Source organism: Rhinoderma darwinii, chromosome 9 (genome assembly GCF_050947455.1).
Source record: "Rhinoderma darwinii isolate aRhiDar2 chromosome 9, aRhiDar2.hap1, whole genome shotgun sequence".
NCBI classification, from domain to species: Eukaryota; Metazoa; Chordata; class Amphibia; order Anura; family Rhinodermatidae; genus Rhinoderma; species Rhinoderma darwinii.
Genome location: NC_134695.1, coordinates 73,438,874 through 73,459,861, shown reverse-complemented (window position 1 = coordinate 73,459,861; position 20,988 = coordinate 73,438,874). Strand labels below are relative to the sequence as shown.

The 20,988-nt window shown below is 42.5% G+C and overlaps 1 long non-coding RNA gene across 7 annotated transcripts in view; it reads left to right on the top strand.

The window, feature by feature from the left end:
- LOC142661000 (uncharacterized) overlaps window positions 1-20,988 on the top strand; it is a 318,273-nt gene that overhangs the window by 81,794 nt on the left and 215,491 nt on the right. For 6 of the 7 annotated variants that reach the window (XR_012850608.1, XR_012850609.1, XR_012850607.1 and 3 more), the window contains exons 3-4: window positions 8,441-8,583; window positions 9,753-9,822. This is a non-coding gene — a long non-coding RNA (uncharacterized LOC142661000). Of the gene's footprint in view, window positions 1-8,440; window positions 8,584-9,752; window positions 9,823-17,680; window positions 18,247-20,988 lie in introns of those variants that run through there. The other variant, XR_012850610.1, reaches the window with a different exon arrangement.

Here is a 20,988-nt window from a genome sequence, read left to right as displayed (position 1 = left end):
AGATTATTACACCACTGACCTCTCTAGAGGTCTGCAGAACATTGCTCCTCCACCTCCTGACAGATACATAGTGATATACTCTGCAGATTATTACACCACTGACCTCTCTAGAGGTCTGCAGAACATCGCTCCTCTACCTCCTGACAGATACATAGTGATATATTCTGCAGATTATTACACCACTGACCTCTCTACAGATCTGCAGAACATCGCTCCTCTACCTCCTGACAGATACATAGTGATATATCCTGCAGATTATTACACCACTGACCTCTCTAGACATTTGCGGAACATTGCTCTGTCCCCATATTGATATATTCTGCAGATTATTACATCCCTGACCTCTCTAGAGATCTGCAGAACATTGCTCCCTCTACCTCCTGACAGATACATAGCGATATTCAATGCAGATTATTACACCACTGACCTCTCTACAGATCTGCAGAACATTGCTCCTCTACCTCATGACAGATACATAGTGATATATCCTGCAGATTATTACACCACTGACCTCTCTAGAGATCTGCAGAACATTGCTCCTCTACCTCATGACAGAAACATAGTGATATATCCTGCAGATTATTACACCACTGACCTCTCTACAGATCTGCAGAACATTGCTCCTCTACCTCCTGACAGATACATAGCGATATATTCTGCAGATTATTACCCCACTGACCTCTCTAGTGATCTCCAGAACATTGCTCCTCCACCTCCTGACAGATGCATAGCATTATATTCTGCAGATTATTACACCACTGACCTCTCTAGTGATCTGCAGAACATTGCTCCTCTACCTCCTGACAGATGCATAGCATTATATTCTGCAGATTATTACATCACTGATCTCTCTAGAGGTCTGCAGAACATTGCTCCTCTACCTCATGACAGATACATAGTGATATACTCTGCAGATTATTACATCACTGATCTCTCTAGAGGTCTGCAGAACATTGCTCCTCTACCTCATGACAGATACATAGTGATATGCTCCGCAGATTATTACATCCCTGACCTCTCTACAGATCTGCAGGACATTGCTCCTCTACCTCCTGACAGATACATAGTGATATATCCTGCAGATTATTACACCACTGACCTCTCTACAGATCTGCAGAACATTGCTCCTCTACCTCCTGACAGATACATAGCGATATATCCTGCAGATTATTACACCACTGACCTCCCTAGAGATCTGCAGAACATTGCTCCTCTACCTCCTGACAGATACATAGCGATATATTCTGCAGATTATTACACCATTGACCACTCTAGAGATCTGCAGAACATTGCTCTGACCTCTCCACCTCCTGACAGATACATAGCGATATATTCTACAGATTATTACATCACTGATCTCTCTAGAGGTCTGCAGAACATTGCTCCTCTACCTCCAGACATAGTGATATACTCTGCAGATTATTACACCATTGAGCTCTCTAGAGACCTGGATAACATCGCATACACACAAAGTAGGACAGCGTCCTCCGTAAATACATCCTTGCAGATAACGGAGTTCTTTGGAATGACCTTCTCTTCACCTCTATGAAAGTTTCTACCTTAACCTTTAACGAGCGAGTCCTTTTAATTAAACCTCCATCTTGACTGTCTGGTTGCGCCGTTTCCTCCGTATGTAAAGTCGCAGTAATGAGTGGAGCTCGATGCTATCTCACAATTCTGCAGGATCCTATTAAAACTCTCCTAGATCTTAATTGCATCTGAGCGTCTGCGCCTGTTTTGTGCCACAGTTACAGGATGAAAGTTAATGGGAGGCTCTCGCCGGCCGATCTTCGCTGTGACCTCTCCGGCTGATCTGTACTCGCTGCGCATATTCTGCAGACTGATCACGGAGACGCCGGTGCTGTGCAATCTTCAGGAGATGTATAGAAACACCTTGGAGCTTAGAAGGTTCCTTCATAAATAATAAATCCTTCTCAGAAGATGCTGACTATAGATCAGGAAAGTTATAGAGGGGGGCCCCGCTCGGACTTGACCCATCCATGTTTCACATTCATTTGAATGGCCGCCATGCAATTCTACATTCTTCTAGAGTGGCCCCTGCAGGGAAAATGTGTGGCCAGACAAGGCTTCCCCTGGCAAAATCAGCTGTGCCGGGAAGCTGCAAAATCACAGTAAATTATTATTTTTGTCTTGTATCAGGTATTGCCAGGGGCCCTTTTACACTTAGGGCCCCACTGCAGGCAGATTGTACAATGACCATTAAGTCCATAATGAATGTGCCTGTTGCACTGTATGAGAATTCGCTCCGTGGCTCAGCCCGGAGAGTAACGATATTTCACTCAGCTTTTCTAAACAATTATTGATTTGAGAATAAATCCGGTTTCTATATAAAGTTCTTTTAATTTAACGCTAGGGAGGCCTCACTCTGAGTTACACACTCCATGAAACCCTGTTTGCTTCTCCTGCCTCGTCCCGTAGGCAAATCTCAGATTTTTCCTCTATAAATACCTGAAAATCAAATGAACCCTTTCACACTAAAGGACATATAGAACATGCAAATATTGGATTATTTCCCATAATAAGATGCCTGAGCCTCATAATAGACTGACCCTTCCTGTTCTGTAAAGATCACTTCTCAGCATCATCTCATTATCACCAGAGGCAGGATTACACTGACAGATAACACCTATATGTAGATAACACAGGATCCACCATTCCTAATAGACTGACCCTTCCTGTTCTGTAGAGATCACTTCTCAGCATCATCTCATTATCATCAGAGGCAGGATTACACTGACAGATAACACCTATATGTAGATAACACAGGATCCACCATTCATAATAGACTGACCCTTCCTGTTCTCTATAGATCAAAACTCAACTGTCATTATCATCACCGCCAGGATTATACTAACAGTTAACACCTATATGTAGATACCACAGGATCCAGCATCAATAATAGACTGACCCTTCCCTGTTCTGTAGAGATCACTTCTCAGCATCATCTCATTATCATCACAGGCAGGATTAAACAGACAGGTAACACCTATATATGGATAACATAGGAGCCACTATTAATAATAGACTGACCCTTCCTGTCCATATATATATATATATATATATATATATGACTCATCTCACCTCCTCCCCCGCCCTGCACAATGACCTCTGCACAGGTCACAGAGCATTCCCACTACTCTCCTATAGAAGTCAATAAACATCTCCGGACTTTTATTTCCAATGGTCCATGTGGCTGCTGTAAAGCATATCTGTGAATGCTGTTCACAGATTATAGCAGCAGCTCAGGCGAGATGATCGTCGCCCCCCCACCACCCATAATAGAAAATAGAATAAAAACATTTACAATCAAAATCAGAAAAAAAATTATGTTTCACTATCTAGTTTTAATTAGTAAAAAAAATCTATAGGTGATACATTCCATTTAAAGGGGCTGCTCTTCTGACACCCCCAATCTCTCCATCTGTCTTTATTATAATCCTGTCAGCTCGTTGATACTCAGATCTGTGCAGGGTTCACTCATTTTCCCCACCTGAAGATGTAAACGTGAGGCTTGATCTCCTCTATAATGTTCAGTAAAGCATCGGGTGGCGCCGCCCCGGAACCCACATATCACCGTAATTGCACCAATTTGCTTCATCCGTCGCAGTTTATGGATTTGGAGTTATTATCCGGGACGTCAGAGGAATTACAAGTTCTGTCTGGTTGTAAATAAACATCTTTACCCACTGGCAGCTCTAATACATTACACTGGCACCAACCCCCGTGCGACTTAGTAATCACAAGCACGGAATAGAAAAATCTCAGATTTGCGCTGGTTGGGGATTTTTGTTTAATTTGACATAATAGATGATGGGAAACAACGGTGGTTTTTCTACAATTGATTTATATTGTTAAGAAAGATTTAAAGGGATTTTCTGGATTTATGTAAATAAAGATTAATTATTGTATAATAGAAATTCTGCAGCTTTCTAAAAGACTTTGTGTATCATCTACTCACTATTTTCAAGATCTCTGCTTGCTGTCAGTATATGTATGCACATCTATCTATCTATCTATCTATCTATCTCATATCTATCTATCTATCTATCTATCTATCTATCTATCTATCTATCTATCTATCTATCTATCTATCTATCTATCTATCTATCTATCTATCCATCTATCTCACATCTATCTATCTATCTATCTATCTATCTATCATCTATCTCATATCTATCTCATATCTATCTATCTATCTATCTATCTATCTATCTATCTATCTATCTATCTATCTATCTATCATCTCATGTCCCGGGCCGATTCTAGCTTTTCTGCAGGCGAAAATTGAAATGGCGCCCCCCAGATTTTGATTCACATCCCCCTGACTGTCCTACATCACTAGTGGCCTCCTCCAACTCTTGCGGATGCGCCGCTGACTTGTACTGGCATGCGCGGTGCAGCCGGGCAGAATTTGCCTCGCTGCACGGTGTGTGCCCAAGTAGTACAAGGCAATGGCGCATCCGAGAAAGTTGCAGGAGACTGGTAGTGATGTAGGACTGTCAGGGGGATGTCAATCAAACATGGAAAGGTGGGTTTGCAGTTAGGACTGTGTGACTCTTCAGGATAGCGGCACCGCCCAATGACCCTTTAATGAGTAATTAGCATATAGCGTTCGTCATTTTAAAAGTTTATGTTATAGATTTTGCTGTATCTGAAAAAAAACATACAGGGGAATGTTTGGAAATATTGCCAGGTCATGTATTACCGCATGGTGGCGGTTTAAGGGGTTAAAACTACCTGACAGGTTTCCATTAAATATACAATGAATTGCAACAATGCCACCTGCTCTGCAATTTTGTTATTATACATATATTTTATATAATTACATCTCCAGAACCAAGCTCATACATCTACACAGCACCAGAACCGAGCTCAGTACATATATATAGCAACAGAACAAAGCTCAGTACATATATACAGCACCAGAACAAAGATCAGTACATATATACAGCACCAGAACCAAGCTCCCTACATATATACAGCTCCAGAACAAAGCTCAGTACATATATACAGCACAAGACCCAAGCTCAGTACATATATAGAACACCAGAACCAAGCTCAGTACATAATTACAGCATCAGAACCAAGCTCAGTACATATATACAGCACAAGACCCAAGCTCAGTACATATATACAGCACAAGACCCAAGCTCAGTACATATATAGAACACCAGAACCAAGCTCAGTACATAATTACAGCATCAGAACCAAGCTCAGTACATATATTCAGCATCAGAACCAAGCTCAGTACATATATACAGCACCAGAACAAAGCTCAGTACATATATACAGCACAAGACCCAAGCTCAGTGCATATATACAACACCAGAACCAAGCTCAGTACATATATACAACTCCAGAACCAAGCTCAGTACATAAATACAGCATCAGAACCAAGCTCAGTACATATATTCAGCATCAGAACCAAGCTCAGTACATATATACAGCACCAGAACACAGCTCAGTACATATATACAGCACCAGAACAAAGCTCAGTACATATATACAGCACCAGAACAAAGCTCAGTACATATGTACAGCATCAGAACCAAGATCAGTACATATATACAGCACCAACAAATACAGCTCAATTTAGTGCAACCCCTGCCGTATAGGTTTGTACGGTGTAAAACTACAGCTCCCAGCATGGACCGAACAATTGTAAGGATATGCTGGGAGATGCTGCTTCACAAAATAAAAATCATACCACCCATCATCTCGCTGCAGATCATACAGTAACTACAGTGCTGATTAGAGGCAGAATAAACCTTTACATTAAGTGTCTCACCGGTGACGTCTCAGATTCTAGTTGTTCTTTTTCTCTTATCTTCTCTATCCGGTCCAGACCTCTATGACGACTTCTCCCGGCCACGATCCATTTCTGCACTTTTCCACTCAGATGTCTTCAGCTTCTCACTTTTCAAATATTTCTGCACCTATAAATGAAGATAAAATTCTCATGATGCCACACACTACACCCTAAATATAATAGTGCCATACACTGCACATCTAATTATAATGGCACCCTACACTGTCCCTGATTATAATAGCACCATATACTGCGTCCCACACAGTGCTCCCTGTAGATAGTGCCCCCATAGATCCCCCTGTAGATAGTGCCCTGCATAGATCCCCCTGTAGATAGTGCCCTACATATAGCCCCTATGTAGATAGTGCCTCACATATAGCCCGCCCTGTATATAGTGCCCCACATATAGCCCCCTGTAGATAGTACCCTACATATATTCCACTGTAGATAGTGCCCTACATATAGCCCCCCCATAGATAGTGCCCTACATATAGCCCCCTGAAATAGTGCACTACATATAGCCCCCCTGTATATAGTGCCTCACATATAGCCCCCTGTATATAGTGCCTCACATATAGTTCCCCTGTATATAATGCTCCACATATAGCCCCCTGTATATAGTGCCTCACATAGCCCCCCTGTATATAGTTCCCTACATATAGCCCCCCACTGTAGATAGTTCCCTACATATAGCCCCCTCTATAGATTGTGTCCAACATATAGACCTCCCCTCCTGTAGATAATGCGACACACACTTTTTAAAGAAAAAAACAACTTTACATACTCCCCTCGATCCCATTCCCGCACCATCCTGTGTCAATGCAGACCTGCTCTCTTCTGATCAGGTCTGCCCGGGCTGAACGATGCAAGCGACATGATGACGTCATCGCGCCGCTTGCATAGTTCAAAGGCGCTGATTGGCAGAATGACTTGCCCCGCCAATTAGTGCCCTTCAACACGGAAGCGGCGTGTGGCATCAAAAGCCGCTGATTGGCGGGGCAAGTCATGCTACCCTGCCAATCAGCCTCATTGTAAGGTGCTGAATGGTCGGGCACGGAACGTGCCCGGCCATTCAGCGCTTATGCATGTAATTGTACCCGCGTTCTATAGACGCAGGTACAATTAGTGCAGGAGGGGGTGGCGGTGGCTGGTTTCAGAGGCGGCGCCGCCCCCTCAGAGAGGCAGCAGGCCGCCGCCTGAGGCGAGATGCTTATCTCGCCTCATGGACGGTGCGGCCCTGCTTATATCTATCTATCTATCTATCTCATATCTATCTATCTATCTATCTATCTATCTATCTATCTATCTATCTTTTAGCTTTCTATATGATGCAGGGGAGACAGGCTTCTTTGGACTTTTACCTACAATGTTTGCACTCATAAAAAAAATACTAAAGTTTTGTTCACACTTGCGTTATTAGGATTCCCTCAGGTTTTCCAGTACAAGGATAGTTCAGTAAATATTTTACCTATATTCTTGTGCTAATTAATTACATAATACATCATTCTAGTTTTTCTGATACATAGCTCCAAAGCCCCTGCTTCCTGTTATACAGCCATACAGTTTATGATAAAATTCTGTTTACCTGCAGCCACCACTAGGGGGAGCTCACCACATATGGATTTATACATCTCTGACTGAGATCAATGATAAATCCATCTACATGAAGCTCCCCCTAGTGGCAGCTGCAGGTTCACAGAATTGTATTATTTAAGTTAATGTCTATACAGAGGACCTGGAGCTTTTTAATCAGCACAGAGTTTTGGATTTGATGATGCTCATTTTTTGCATTGTATTAAACACACTATGAGGTTTATAGTCGCACACATGAGGAGCTGATATCCTGGTTATCATTGGTTTAGAAATTGAGCCTGAGGTGAGAAGCAACAACACCGCGGAGGAATATATATTGTTGTTGCAGGTTCAGATATATGGAGTGAGCGTAAGTGATAATGAAAAACCTTATTGCCGGTATTCACCGCGCCATATTTCAGGCTGAGTGCAGCAGGCATATAAATCATACAGACCTTTACACATCGTTCCTATCCAGATATTGTTTTTTTCATGAGCAGAGGAAAGTCTGCAACCAATCTGGGCCTAAGACATATTGCAGAAGAGAATAATATAAGATAAATAAAACATCTTTTCACGCCGGCTGCTGGCGTCTCGTCTTGATTGCCTTGTTCCCCATTTCCAATTCTAAACATGTTCAGAGCCTGAAATGAAAGCGTATTTTTTAACAGCCAGTGTTCTGCTAAAGAAACTCCCAAAATGAGGACACAGACCTGGTTCCTCCGGCTCATCAATCACCTATAGGAGGCTCTGTAAACAAAGTTCAGGATGGTTAGGGCTTGTTCACCGAGACAAGATTTATATTGAATTACAAACACCCAGAATTCAGATCAAGTATTTCTAAAGAAAACTTTTCTACAGGAAACCAGCAGTGCAGATAGCAACCAGCAGGGGGAGACATGGAGCAGGGGGAGACATGGAGCAGGGGGAGTCCAAGAGGGGAAATTTAGCTTCATCCACTCCATGTGGATATATAACATTTGGAAAATGTCGAAGTTTTATATAAAATTCTTCTTGTCATCTTTTTGACACTTCCAGATATGGCGAGCACCTACAGATTTGGAACATTGGACATGAGTGTCTGCAAGATTTTATCGAAGGAGTCCAATACACATTCTCACTATTACTGCATCTCTGAAGCCAGCGCTTGTCCACACCATCCAGCTCTCCCAATTAGGCTGGTAAGTGCCATATAGTCTGGCTGAATGAACTAAACTTTATCTACAATATCATCACTGCATTGACTATATGGTGACTACAGTATCATGACTGCATTGACTATATGGTGGCTACAATATCATGACTGCATTGACTATATGGTGGCTACAATATCATGACTGCATTGACTATATGGTGGCTACAGTATCATGACTGCATTGACTATATGGTGGCTACAATATCATGACTGCATTGACTATATGGTGGCTACAGTATCATGACTGCATTGACTATATGGTGGCTACAATATCATGACTGCATTGACTATATGGTGGCTACAGTATCATGACTGCATTGACTATATGGTGACTACAGTATCATGACTGCATTGACTATATGGTGGCTACAGTATCATGACTGCATTGACTATATGGTGACTACAGTATCATGACTGCATTGACTATATGGTGACTACAATATCATGACTGCATTGACTATATGGTGGCTACAGTATCATGACTGCATTGACTATATGGTGACTACAGTATCATGACTGCATTGACTATATGGTGACTACAGTATCATGACTGCATTGACTATATGGTGACTACAATATCATGACTGCATTGACTATATGGTGACTACAGTATCATGACTGCATTGACTATATGGTGGCTACAGTATCATGACTGCATTGACTATATGGTGACTACAATATCATGACTGCATTGACTATATGGTGGCTACAGTATCATGACTGCATTGACTATATGGTGGCTACAATATCATGTCTGCATTAACTATATGGTGGCTACAGTATCATGTCTGCAGTGACTATATGGTGGCTACAATATCAAGTCTGCATTGACTATATGGTGACTACAATATCATCACTGCATTGACTATATGGTGGCTACAGTATCATGACTGCATTGACTATATGGTGGCTACAGTATCATGTCTGCAGTGACTATATGGTGGCTACAATATCAAGTCTGCATTGACTATATGGTGACTACAATATCATCACTGCATTGACTATATGGTGACTACAATATCATCACTGCATTGACTATATGGTGACTATAGTATCATGGCTGATTTGACAACACCTAAACTTCCTTTGATAATGACCAGGTCGCCCGTCCACTCCTCCTCGTAACTGTTCTAAAGTTCATACTCTTGTCCACAGAGATTGCATGGATGATGTCTCACCCCTAGAAACCATTTTGGGGGCCTGTGACCCCCTCACCCCTCGACAGGTAAGACACACACGCATTTGGATTTTAATTTATCACTTTTGCCCTCATATAAATAGTCCGTTTTCATCGGAGTCTGATTTATAGATATTATACAGTCACAGGCCATGATTACAGGCTTCACTAAGCAATATACCACTCTCCTTATTTAGAGTTTGTGCTGAATCAGCTCAATCATGACGTTAGGCTGGTGCCTTATTTATAAGCAGATAACGTCCTTTATGAATCCCATGTGACTTGTCTTGACATTAACCCATTTATAGTTGACTAATTTGTCGACTTGTTGTAAGGAGAACACACTTCTACCCCTCACACCCTCCATTGAAAGTGCTAAACAGTAAACTATAGAGAACATCCACTTTTCAGACACTATTTCTAAAGTTACACAAACCCTATTGACTGGATGTAATTCATCTTGTCATTGGTATTCTAATGGGACGTCCTGCTGGGAGAGGGGAGACGGAACTGCCTCACTCACAGTCTGGACACAGAGCTGGTCAGATGCTGTACAGACTACACGCTAAAATACTAGTAAAATATACTGTTCTGTGATTTATAAGTACAATCATTTTAGATAAGATTGTAAAGCAGAACTCCACCTCAGAAAATGTTCTACGTTGTATGAACTTGTAGAGAGGTTGTCACTTCCGTTCTCTCGTGCAGGCTTCAGCTGAAAGTTGTGATCCCAACAAAGTGTATTTCAATCGGTAGAGGCAAGTAAGGCATGTGCCCTCTGTGCTGGGTCATGTAGGGAGCGCCATTGAGAATATTTACATGTATATTATACACCCCTGGTTTCTTACCTTACTTTTCCTGCAGTTCTGTCCCAGCCTGGATTTGTATTGGTTTCTATTGACATACAAATAGGAGGAGAAGTTAACTACTTCCTCCTTCACCAATGTCTTCCCAGCAGTCCTTGATTTTCATCTCTCTAGGCCAGGGGTAGGCAACCTTTCTTGTTTGGCGTCCTGATAAAAAAATAAAATCAATGAAGTGCTCGCATGCCACGCAAACAGGAAAGTCATGAAAGTCATATAAGATGCGTGACATAAATCAATGAATCAGTTAATTCATTTTGCATTTCAGTGTAATCATTGTCCCTGACTTTCTTTGGAAAGATGATCCATCTGTGGTACATACGAGGTTAATAAACAACAGCGTGCGGAGGGTGCACATAGGAGAGACCACAGCTACTGAATACCAGCTTGGCGGCGCGGCACACAGAAGAGAGCAACTGCTGAACACCAGCTTGGGGGGGGGGGTGGTGCACATAGGAGAGACCGTGGCTACTGAACACCAGCTTGGGGGGTGCACACAGGAGTGAGAGCTGTCAACTTTTGCTAATATTTTCTTTTACTGAGTGGTTACTGGACTCTGCCCTTGCGGCGCTGATCACCAGGAGAGATCACTGCTGCACTGTGTGCTTGCCAAGTGCTCGGCAGTGACAAACACAATGAAGCACTGCTCTCTTTCCAGTTGATCAGTGGCGCTGCGCGCATAATGAAGCGCCGCTATCTCTCTCGCCTTGTGTTCAGCGCCGCCAAGCACACAACGGTGGTGGACACCGGGAGGGGGAAGTGTGCCAGCAAACCATGTCCCACATACCACAGGTTGCTGACCCCTGTTCTAGACTTTAAATGAGAGTGTAGGTTCTTCCCTGTCTGACATATTCCTGATGGGCAAATGCATATTTGTTCGCTGATACCAGATCATGTTCACACTCTACATCCAGAGATTTAATCAAGAATATGTCTCTGCCCAGTGATGGAAGGGGATTGTCATCTCACCATGTCTGCCAGGGAAAACAGAGGGAGGGAGGTTTAGGAACTTTTAGGTGACCAGGTGACAGAAAAAGCAGCCCCATGACAGCTAATGTGGCCGACAATCAAAGATATCAGACAGCTACTTCCTGTCCCAGAAACTGAAGGCAGGCAAAGTCTGGAGCACGAACTGCTGAGGTTAGAGGAAGGGACTGCACAGGAGGAGTCAGGAGAGGCTTCATTTTCAGTGCACTTTAAATATTTATACCCCATGGTTGTTCACAATGTCCAATGTTTATCCAGGAAGACAAATTCTCTGATACATCTCCTACCTGGACAATGGTTGCATCACGGCTGAAGCGCACGCTGCTCATCCCCTGCTGCACTGGGCTCTTTATATAGACCTGTCAGAAATATCCTTAAGTAGGATAATGAATCGCTATAGTTCCCACTGGTTAAATGAATATTTGTTTGAATCCATTTTTGAAAGCACAAACTCTGAATAATTTATGGGCTGCCGTTTTCTTGTCCCCTTGTGGGCAAATTTGTTGCTTTGGAATTGTGCAGCAACGAGTGGAAAAAACATAAAAATGTTCAGTCAATAGAACTTAATTGACAAGCTGATTGGCCGCGTCCCCACCGGCACGCCATAGCGAATGTCTTCTCATAGAAAGTTTTCAGAATTAAATATGCTCGCGAGGCGCACCCGGAGGACCTCCCGGAGGTAGCAGGCGCCGGATCACAGTCATGTCATCCTGATTTGGATGAAAATAGCAAATATGCAAAATACTGGTAGAGATACATGACATAAAATAGGAGAGCATTAGTGGATACCAACAGGAACCAAACTATGTACCATGGTAAAATATGTGCCCAAAACATGGGTGTATGTATCATAGAGCAGCCTATGGGGCCCCTGGAGACATTGGGCCCATTCTCTTTACTATCGGGTGTTGAGAACCCGTGAAAGACTCCATAGGTAATACAATCTTATCAAACAAGGAAGGGTGGAATAAGCACAAGGGTAATGGAAAGGGGAAAGGGAAGGCAAAGAAGCACCAGGGTCTTCTGTTCTGGTTGGCAATACCCAGCTGACTCATTTTGATCTTTGCTACTGACCCCCCTTTCCTCTATGTATGTCCCTGCCACCACACTGGAAGAAGACATCATATAATCCTCTCTAGGTTACAGCTACGATTGTGTCCAGGTCAACAGAAATGTAGCAAAGTCAAAAGTAAAGAGAAAAGTGGAGAAAATGCCCATAGCAACCGATCCGATTCCTGCTCTCATTCCGCAGGAGCGTCTGCTCCACCTTTCTTTTCACTTGTAAGAGGGTCCCAACCCTGCTAGAACGTGATCGGGACAGTGAAGTTTTAAAAAAAACCACAGTGTCATTTTAACCCCTTCTTGGACATATATATGTCATGGGGAAACTTCATCCCATGAAATATATATACGTCCTGGTGATCTTGGGGGTGCAGCAGCTGTACCAGTGAGATCACCGACACGTGGAGTGCTATGATTGACAGAAGCACTTCTGAAGTAACCTCAGGGAGGTTTCTTTGACCTGCCATCTTAACTCCTTCAGACAAAGTTAGGGTGCCTACTATGAACCCCAGCATCATGATCACCAAAGTTTGTCTTTGTTAAGTGACAGCCTGGAGCCAAACACAGTGAGGCAGAAAGTTAGTTGGGCGTCACAGTTCTCTTTTTTTTTTTTTGCTACAGTGCTCGAAACCTTCTGCTTTTCATCACAAAGCCATGAAACTCTGTTGACTGCAGCCACCACTAGGGGGAGCTTTGGAGCTTACTGCATACAGTTACAGAAAGCTCCTAAGCTCCCCCTAGTGGTGGCTGCAGGTAGCAGAATTTCATCATATAACTCTACGTCTATGCAGGATATTTGGAGCTTTGAAACAGAAAAACAGAACTGACCTCTATAAAGATGTATTAAGAAATTAATCCGCACAGAAAATTGGACCTAAAAATGACATGATAATAAAAGGTGGAGATTCACTTTAAGGCCAAAGCTGGCTGTGTCCTGAAGGGGTTAACTTGTGTTTTTCCTTGCTCAGTCCTGTGAAAGTTTACTGGCAATTATAAGTTTGGAGAACTTTCGGCTCCAGGAAGACTCTACAGTTCATTGTTTTATCCGTTTTTTATTTTTTCCCGGATGAGAAGTTCATCCATCTTGCAGTCGGCGCGGCGTTCTTCCAAGGACAATATAATTCGGCCGTCTGGTAATTAAGAGCAGACATGCTGCAAACTACTTTGTTACATTCGCCGCTCTCGATACAGCGTGATCTATCATCCTGCTCGTGATCTACAACCTAATAGAATTTAATTGCTGGTTAATTTACAGCAGATTTGCGCGTCTCTCGAGCTCGTCATGCGGGTTTATGATATCATTACGAGGAGATAGATTGAATTTCATATCTGCTCCAACGAGAAAGGAAAATTCCCTCCATTGTTCGTTTAGAGAACCTTGCATCAGGCTTCCCGGCTGCGTTATCTGCAGAGCTGCACCACAATTGGAGAAATAACCTGCGTTTCTATCAATTTCAGCCATTTCCCTAAGCCAAGACTCAATAATATTTCGTAAACGCCTGCGCTCGGATCGCCCTTTGGAGAATGTATTATGTAAGTGTGATTGGCAAAGCCTTCGAATACTCTACAGGGAGAAATGTGAATTAGCAATGAACCTGGTGGGAGCCGGAAATACATGAACTGTGCAATTTCCATTACTGGATAATAATACACTAGACTCCAACAATCCAGACAGAGCCGCCATATTGTGGGTATAATGGAGTCAGAACACTCGGTCTGCACTAATCCCACATTGTACTGGGACTCTAAATAAGCCACATGTTACCAGAGCCGGAGACAATTTGCTGCTGTTTGGTTTCATGTCACTGATCACACAAGCGACTGTCATCTAATGTCATCCCTGGGGAAAAGAAAACAGCTACGCCAAGCTTCCTAATTATTAAATTTTGTAGGGTGGGGGTGCAGAGGTGCAAAGACTTTAGGGTCTGATGAGGTAGACGATATTGCATTGGTGGAAATGCAAAGAGTGGGAGAATTAAGTGTAACTGCATAACATTACTTATCCTGAGTTATATCCTGTATTATACTCCAGAGCTGTACTCACTCTTCTGCTGGTAGTCACTGTGTACATACATTACATTACATATCCTGTACTGATCCTGAGTTACATCTTGTATTAAACCCCAGAGCTGCACTCACTATTCTGCTGATGGAGTCACTGTGTACATACATTACATTACTTATCCTGTACTGATCCTGAGTTACATCCTGTATTATACTCCAGAGCTGCACTCACTATTCTGCTGGTAGTCACTGTGTACATACATTACATTACTTATCCTGTACTGATCCTGAGTTACATCCTGTATTATACTCCAGAGCTGCACTCACTATTCTGCTGGTGGAGTCACTGTGCACATACATTACTTATCCTGTACTGATCCTGAGTTACATCCTGTATTATACTCCAGAGCTGCACTCACTATTCTGCTGGTGGAGTCACTGTGTACATACATTACATTACATATCCTGTACTGATCCTGAGTTACATCTTGTATTAAACCCCAGAGCTGCACTCACTATTCTGCTGGTGGAGTCACTGTGTACATACATTACATTACTTATCCTGTACTGATCCTGAGTTACATCCTGTATTATACTCCAGAGCTTTACTCACTATTCTGCTGGTGGAGTCACTGTGTACATACATTACATTACTTATCCTGTACTGATCCTGGGTTACATCCTGTATTATACTCCAGAGCTGTACTCACTATTCTGCTGGTGGAGTCACTGTACATACATTACATTACTTATCCTGTACTGATCCTGAGTTATATCCTGTATTATATTCCAGAGCTGCACTCACTATTCTGCTAGTGGAGTCACTGTGTACATACATTACATTACTTATCCTGTACTGATCCTGAGTTATATCCTGTATTATACTCCAGAGCTGCACTCACTATTCTGCTGGTGGAGTCACTGTGTACATACATTACATTACTTATCCTGTACTGATCCTGAGTTACATCCTGTATTATACTCCAGAGCTCCACTTACTATTCTGCTGGTGGAGTCACTGTGTACATACATTACTTATCCTGTACTGATCCTGAGTTACATCCTGTATTATACTCCAGAGCTGCACTCACTATTCTGCTGGTGTAGTCACTGTGTACATACATTACTTATACTGTACTGATCCTGAGTTATATCCTGTATTATACTCCAGAGCTGACCTCACTATTCTGCTGGTGAAGTCACTGTGTACATACATTACATTACTTATCCTGTACTGATCCTGAGTTACATCCTGTATTATACTCCAGAGCTGCACTCACTATTCTGCTGGTGGAGTCACTGTGTACATACATTACATTACTTATCCTGTACTGATCCTCAGTTATATCCTGTATTATACTCCAGAGCTGACCTCACTATTCTGCAGGTGGAGTCACTGTGTACATACATTACATTACTTATCCTGTACTGATCCTGAGTTATATCCTGTATTATACTCCAGAGCTGCACTCACTATTCTGCTGGTGGAGTCACTGTGTACATACATTACATTACTTATCCTGTACTGATCCTGAGTTAGCAGTTGATCAGCAGGATAGAGTACTAGTTATTAGTTCTAGTTTTTAGTGGATGTGTATGTTGGTTAATAGTTGATAAGTAGGATAAAGTACTAGTTAGTAGTCAGTGGATATCTTTGGCTCTTTATAGGGGATAAACAATTCTACCTGTACAGGTGTGGGCAGTATATTGGATTAGATCATGCACATAGTAAAGGGGCACTTTCATTGCAGGGGCTCGGAGGAGTCAGAAACCCCTGAATTATATTTGCAGCTTCTTTTTTTATTACAAATTCCTTTTATAATTTGATCTGTCTTTGGACTTGAGCAGAACTGTTGGCCGGCAGCTATGAGATTTCGGGGTTTCCCCCGGTAGGTGCATCTAAAGCTTTCAGTATTGGATTGTGGAAGATTTACTGAGAAATCAGTGGAGGGAATAATTGTGAATTGTGTCTTCAAGTACATATGTTTATGTACCAACAATCCGGTCCAGCAATGCTGACAGTTTCTGGGCAGATAATGGATTCTGAGTCCTGAGCCATCAGCCACTTTGTCTAATTCCTAGAGGACACGGCTTATAGGAGTAAAGAACGGCCAGGTGCGGATCCACCAACCAGACGTCCCACCTGCTGCTGACAATCTAAAAACAACACGTTAATCATCTTTAAACAAACCTGCGGTTACATAGACGTAAAACACACACAATATATAATGGAAGTCACATTATTTTTTTTTTGCTCCAATATATCTAAAATAAAAAAGCAACTTTGCTACGGTAACAGTCTATTTTGTGTACACAGCTCCTATGCAAACCTATATGTCTCCATGGTTACAGACTACAAACAAACGCTGTATAGTCTTATGCAGTCATGTGTTACTCCATTGCCCCTGACTCTTCTTCTTGATCTCAGTGGCAGAGTGAAGAGAGTAACATGTGATTGCAGGATCAGACTACACAGGATTTGTTTGTAGTCTGTAACCATGGAGACCTATAGGTCTGTATAGGAACTGTAGACACAAAACGGTAGGAGATTTTTAAGCAATACTATTTGCAAAGTTGTTTACATTTTTATAAAATAAAATGGTTACAAAAGTCTTCATAACTATTTAATTTCTGCTAATGAGCAAGAAGTTTTGCATAAACATAATTTGTCGTTCTTGGATATTTAAAGCTCCGACATAAACAGGTGTTCTCCAGTATTTCTTCTGTGCCCACATCTAAACATAGCATCTCCCATTTCATCAGATGTCTCTGTGGGTGGTGGTGATAAATATCCTCCATTTCTCCATCTCTGGATAATCTGTTACAAAATGTTCCCGAACTTCACAGATAAACTACTTGTAACATGTTCAGGTCGTTACTTTGCAGCTTTCTGCCAAACTTTATTTACAGTTCTGTCAAGTTGACATTGGAGCACGAGTCACACTTCAGCGATACATTTCATGTTGTTAAACTTTTTGACTTTGTTCCAGGAAAGTTGCAAATACAAAACACTTTGTCACCAGAACCCGTTTATCAGAACTGACTCGCACCATTAATTCTATCCAGATGGTCCTGCTTCTCGACAAGGAACCAAAATGAGATCTGTACCTGCATCCAACAAAAAGCCGAGAAGAGTCATCAGAATCTGAGAGACGGATAAATGGATGAAACCAATGACAAATACTAATGATAGTTTTCTGCAGAACATAAAGGATATAGCGGCATTTTATATTGTTGTATATAAAAGTCAGAGAAACAAATAGAAATATCTGTAAGATATAGGCTGATGAATCGGCACAATCACTACAACGTAAATCTGAAAAGGACTTTTTGTTCTATTTTTGCAGTAACTACTTAATATATCTTCATAGCGGCTGGAGATCTGTTTTTCCCGTACAATAGTCCAAATCCTCTGCATAGACCTAGCGGTAAAATGCTGTCTATCTGCAGTCACCACTAGGGGGAGCTCTGGAGCTTCCTGCAAACATCTGTACATTAAAACACACACTGCTAATAACCAAAAATATATTTAATTAAAACAGAAGAATAATATAAAGTGTTCAGTGTGTCCCCCTGTTATTATGGCGAATAAAGTGCGCGCCTTGTATGCAGATGACGTACGTTTGACATAAATTATGAATTTGTTTTGGGATCAGGCATAAAGGTCTGCGTAAGACGTCATTATCTCAGGCATATTTCTCCCAGAAGTCCTGTTCCTTGTTGGGATCTAGGTTTGCCAGAGGCTCGACCTGCCTGGCGAGGGGAGTAACACTAGACACCAGGTATGATTAACCCCTTCACCACACTGGACCACTAGGTATGTGAATATTAACCCCTTGACTGCCCTCGACCACCAGGAATGCTGACAATAACCTCAAACCATCTTAGACCGCCAGACATGTTGGCATTAACCCCTAATTATCCTAGTCCATTATAGATGTTCGTATTAAGACATTAACTACCCTAGACTCCAGGGATATTAGATCATAAAAAGTGATTGTGTGAAGCCATATACCCAAGATCACCTTCCCTCTTTAGCTAGGGAGGAAACTATATTGGGACATCTCGAGGGCGAGATTTAAAAAGGTTTTAATACCAATTCCTCCACAACTCTATTACTATCAGTAAAATATATGCATTATACTGTGGCATTATTTCAGCACTGTATGGTAGTAATATACAATATCCATATCCGGGGGGCAGGGTAATGGAGGCCCTAGATGGGGGTGACCCTAGTGCAATTTACCCCTTCCTATAATCCAGCCCTGTATATACTGTAACGTCTCTGGCCGTGAACCGTCGTCCTGACTTACCCTCTGACGGCCGTGGCCATGGACAAGCGAGTTCCCGGCGGCATCTCCGTCCTGGGTGACTCCGGCACTCACTTCCTGGTTCAGAGACTGTCTCCCGCAGGGCGCGCGCATGGCCTTAAAGGGCCAGTACGCACACAGTTGCAGAATACTGCAATTAGTCCAGAATGTTTCGGGACTATAAAGGGGCTCTGCCCTCTCGATCCTTGCCTGAGCGTTGTTATGTTACCTTAAGTTTGCCCTTGCAAATGGTCTCCTAGTGTTTTCCAGTTCCCAGTGTTACCCGTTCCTGCTGCCATTATCCTGTGCTACCGTGCCTCTGTGCCTTCGAGAGTTAGAGTCGTGTTGTGCCCTCTGCTGCATCTATTGTGTCGCACCCGGCTGGGTGTCTGTCTACTATCGGAGCCTCATCTCAGCCTGAATCCACCGCTACTGTCTACGTTGCCTCTGGTACCCTTTCTGAACTATAGACATTGCATTGAACCTGTTTGGCCAGCTGCTATCCCGCCACGCTGTACGGCCCAGCGGGTCCACACCCCGGTCTGTGACATATACCTGTATAGAGGGTAGATCAGCGGTGTGAGGAGGACGGCTTTCCTTGCAGTCCTCTCTGTTGTGGGGCCGCCTCCACCCGCTGACTTTTAAAAGTGCGCACTGTAATATATTCCATCTTCGTCGGCGGCCGTCGGGGCTGTTTTGGATGCTAATCCCACAATCTGCTCACTGGCTGTTTATAAATATTTATAGGCAGCTTTATATTTGACTGTTTAATAAAACCTTCTTTTTCCCGGCTGTAATTTATTTTTCTATTAAGGGGTTACAAAATAATCTTCTCCACGGGCCCCTTACAAGTCCAGATAGTTTACGACTTTTCTCATTAGTAATTACTTTGTGCCGTCAGTCTCGCCGTGGTTTTGACATGACTTTGGCGAGTCGTTCTCTGCTCCTCGTTGAAGTTGTTCTTTTTAATAGATGCAACTTTTGAACTTTTCTTCCTGACAAGTTTTTATATTTGCTCTTCCACTGCCAAGAGCTGGAAACTGATGTTTTTGGGTCTAACATTGTGCAAAGGTATATATATGATCACCACTCACAATGCCCCTCCCATGTATGTACCCCCATCACGCCCCCAAAGGTAGTGCTAGGACGCAACTTTATTTGTCTTCCCTTTGAGTAAAGAAGGGCAATGTGACCCTATGGCTTGCCACTATCCTGGGAGACTTGTGTAGGTCATTGTCTATAAGGAAGGGGAAGCTCAGCTGCTTCAGGTCACCCTTTCTCTGGCTATACCTCTTGACATTTGCGTCTCCATTCATGAGACACTTTAAGCTCTACCCTAATCTGACTAGAAACACCCACGAAACATCCCCAGAACACCTGCTTTTATGGAAATTTACATAAGCGAGTCTATTTTGTGACCTGTTCACGGGACATTCTGTTCTGATCCTGAGTTATATCCTGTATTATACTCCAGAGCTGCACTCACTATTCTGCTGGTGGAGTCACTGTGTACATACCTTACATTACTTATCCTGTACTGATCCTGAGTTACATCCTGTATTATACTCCAGAGCTGTACTCACTATTCTGCTGGTAGAGTCACTGTGTATATACATTACATTACTTATCCTGTACTGATCCTGAGTTATATCCTGTATTATACTCCAGAGCTGCACTCACTATTCTGCTGGTGGAGTCACTGTGTACATACATTACATTACTTATCCTGTACTGATCCTGACTTACAGCCTGTATTATACTCCAGAGCTGCACTCACTATTCTGCTGGTGGAGTCACTGTGTACATACATTACATTACTTATCCTGTACTGATCCTGAGTTACATCCTGTATTATACTCCAGAGCTGCACTCACTATTCTGCTGGTGGAGTCACTGTGTACATATATTACATTACTTATCCTGTACTGATCCTGAGTTACATCCTGTATTATACTCCAGAGCTGTACTCACTATTCTACTGGTGGAGT